The 4,043-nt window shown below is 36.3% G+C and overlaps 1 pseudogene; it reads right to left on the bottom strand.

Moving 5' to 3' along the window:
* Window positions 1-2,346: 2,346 nt before the first annotated feature.
* On the bottom strand, window positions 2,347-2,526 carry LOC117577202 (5.8S ribosomal RNA; annotated as a pseudogene).
* Between the last annotated feature and the right edge of the window lie 1,517 nt (window positions 2,527-4,043).

Consider the following 4,043-nt stretch of genomic DNA (forward strand, 5'->3'; position numbering starts at 1 on the left):
TGCGAAAGACTTCCATGGTAGTACGGCTATAAAACAGAAAAGAAAACTCTTCCGATATCTCTCGACGGCTTCTTTATGGTCGTTCCTGTGCCAGGATGAGCACGAGCCCCATATTTAATAACAAACGGATACTCAACAGGTTACGGAATTGGAACCGTATTCCCTTTCGTTCAAAATTATTCAAGTTTTTTAATTATGACAAAATATAAATTTTAGTTACTTTTTTTTACTTGAAAATTTTCGGCTTTCGCCTTGAACTTAGGACCGACTAACTCGTGATCAACCACTGTTCACACGAAACCCTTCTCCACTTCAGTCCTCCAAGGTCTCATTCGATTATTTGCTACTACCACCAAGATCTGTACCAATGACGGCTCCATGCAGGCTTACGCCAAACACTTCTAAGCACACCATTGTACCTTCCTACTCACTAAAGTTTCAAAATTTTATATTACAAGTTATATAAATCATCTACTTTAGCGGTAATGTATAGGTATACAACTTAAGCGCCATCCATTTTAAGGGCTAGTTGCTTCGGCAGGTGAGTTGTTACACACTCCTTAGCGGATTTCGACTTTCCATGATCACCGTCCTGCTGTTTTAAGCAACCAACGCCTTTCATGGTTCTGAATGAGTTGTTAATTTGGGCACCCGTAACATTACGTTTGGTTCATCCCACAGCGCCAGTTCTGCTTACCAAAAGTGGCCCACTGGGCACATTATATCATAACCTTAAACTTCATATCAAGAAAGTTAAGGTTCTTACCCATTTAAAGTTTGAGAATAGGTTAAGATCGTTTCGACCCTAAGGCCTCTAATCATTCGCTTTACCAGATAAGATTATTTTATACAACAGTTAAATGCACCAGCTATCCTGAGGGGAAACTTCGGAAGGAACCAGCTACTAGATGGTTCGATTGGTCTTTCGCCCCTATACTCAATTCTGACAATCGATTTGCACGTCAGAACTGTTTCGGTCTTCCATCAGGGTTTCCCCTGACTTCAACCTGATCAAGTATAGTTCACCATCTTTCGGGTCACAGCATATATGCTCAAGGTACGTTCCAGTTAGAGGCATAAATAATATAAATATTATTATACATAACTATATAGAACTAATCCCAATAATAGTCAAGTTAATTACGCTATTAGGTTTATATCCCAATAAACTTGCACATATGTTAGACTCCTTGGTCCGTGTTTCAAGACGGGTCCCGAAGGTATCCTGAATCTTTCGCATTGTTAATCATACAAGTGCTTATAATAAACATAAAAATCAATGATAATCATGCCCATTATATAATTCCGAAAAATTAACGCACTGTACTCATATAATCTATCAGCACTTTATCAAATTTTTTGAAATTTATTTTATGTTAAAATGCAAGCACTCTAATTTAAATAAACTCTTATCAAAATTGTTTGATAAATTCCATACATGCTAATAGATTACAATGTCCTTATATGGAAAAAATGCACACTATCGTTATATAATATTGATTAATTTTTACAATTCTAATGATGAATTTTCCATAACGGATATTCAGGTTCATCGGGCTTAACCTCTAAGCAGTTTTCACGTACTATTTAACTCTCTATTCAGAGTTCTTTTCAACTTTCCCTCACGGTACTTGTTTACTATCGGTCTCATGGTTATATTTAGTTTTAGATGGAGTTTACCACCCACTTAGTGCTGCACTATCAAGCAACACGACTCTTTGGAAACATCATCTAATAATCATTAACGTTATACGGGCCTGGCACCCTCTATGGGTAAATGGCCTCATTTAAGAAGGACTTAAATCGTTAATTTCTCATACTAGAATATTGACGTTCCATACACTGCATCTCACATTTGCCATATAGACAAAGTGACTTAGTGCTGAACTGATTTCTTTTCGCTCGCCGCTACTAAGAAAATCCTTGTTAGTTTCTTTTCCTCCCCTAATTAATATGCTTAAATTCAGGGGTAGTCCCATATGAGTTGAGGTTGTTTAATTACACTTATAGACAATTCTCTGCCTATTTTGAAATATACTATTTTTTTCTTGAAGGTCCATAATATTCACAAAATTATTCTTTATACCATATTCGTTAATAAGAGGCAATTCTAGTTTATAAATAATAATATTTTATGCTAGACATTCCTCAATATTATTTGAAATGAATAAAGAACATATAATTCTTCAAATTTCTCATGCAACAGAGTTTTAGTATTTCATTTATTAATTCATATTATGAATATCTTAAAGCGAGAACTTTTTAGATTCACACTTATATTATCCAATAATATACAATGTGCTTAAATTCCGAAAAATTTTAAACAACTTTTTTAGCATAGTCTTACAACCCTCAACCATATGTAGTCCAAGCAGCACTAAAAAATTAATTAAAGTACATAACAGCATGGACTGCGATATGCGTTCAAAATGTCGATGTTCATGTGTCCTGCAGTTCACACGATGACGCACAGTTTTGCTGCGTTCTTCATCGACCCATGAGCCGAGTGATCCACCGCTTAGAGTGATACAATTTTTTTTTTTATTTCATTACGTCAATAATATTTTTATTGAAAGAAATTAAAAATACACCATTTTACTGGCATATTCAATTCCTTCAATAAAATTTTTTTTTTTATACCTAAATAAATGTTGCGAAATGTCTTAGTTTTACATAACGATAATAATAAGATATATGACAAGTATATTTAGCTAAAGGTATTTATTGATGATCAACATATGTAAAGCGTTAAACCCTGCAAACAGGTTCAACATTTGCTTTTTCTTAGGTGTTGCGAACGCAAGTATGCGCACGGTAATAGCACCAATACATTTTGCAAACGCCAATGGTATATTTTATGTACACTATACAACGCAAGTTTTTTTATTTTTATCCAAACCATAAAACACCTTAAAACGTAATATAATAATAATAATATTAATATTAATGTTGCAATATTGTAATCTTCATATGATTAAATAGTCGCGATCGAATCTTTCGAAAGTGAACAATCGTGCCTCCGTGTGTGCCCGTGTGAGAACCATAGTAAACTATAAAAACATTACTCGACAAGAACGGTAATTTAGAATTTTCCCTGTGTGGAATCATAAATGCGACAAAGTGCGGAAAATAATTTAGTGACAGTGACACTCTTAATATTGTGAAAATCGAGTTTTCCAATTGCAAAATAACACGTGCGTGGGAAATTTCCAAGCTTTGAAGCTATCGAGCTTTAAAAGCTTGATCCAGCATGTTCGAAACTTACACAAGTCCGTGAGCCGCTGCGTGAAAAAAGTTCCAAGCTTATAAGACTCTAAAGCTAAAAGCTCGTATCAGCCTTTTTGCAAAGTCGCGAACAATCACTCAAGACAACACCATGCGAAATAGCAAACATAACGCTATCCAGTAACGAAACCATGCGATATAGCAAAGGACACAAACGCTGTGTTCGGTGTAAGCTGTTTTCAGCAAAGTCGCGATACAATCACCCAAGACACGAACATTGAAATATGCAAAACATCAAACGCTTGGCTGCGAAAATTTCGAACTCCTTCAAAATTTCGATTCGCGTCAGTTTCTCACCATGAGCTGGCAAGCCTAGCCGCCTAGAAAGAAGGCAACACAATATAAAAATCAAGTGATGCCCAGCGACTCGCGAGCCTGGAGAATAAAAGCGCAAGAGATGCCAAAAAAGCGATAAGGAGACAAGGCCAAGCACCACGATGCATGCCAGAGCCTGCATTAATAACAGACTTAAAAATAACTCTTCGGAATCCTATCTGAGGACGAAAATGGAATGAAAACGGAATTCTAGTGATGATTAACGAAGAGACAACCAGCTGCTCCTCAAGACATCCAGAAAGCAATGACCAAGAGGAAAAAGCACCCAATATGGAGATCAAAAGCCACCGCCAATCTCATCCCTAATGTAAGCCAAGCATCAAGGAAGCTTTCCAAAGCCATTCTGGCGCCTTTAGCATAAGATGTATGTAGGTCAATTAACAAATGCCAGCGCTAGAACAACTTCGTTCGAGTCATGACCC

This window comes from Drosophila albomicans, unplaced genomic scaffold, assembly GCF_009650485.2.
Source record: "Drosophila albomicans strain 15112-1751.03 unplaced genomic scaffold, ASM965048v2 utg000150l_pilon, whole genome shotgun sequence".
NCBI classification, from domain to species: domain Eukaryota; kingdom Metazoa; phylum Arthropoda; class Insecta; order Diptera; family Drosophilidae; genus Drosophila; species Drosophila albomicans.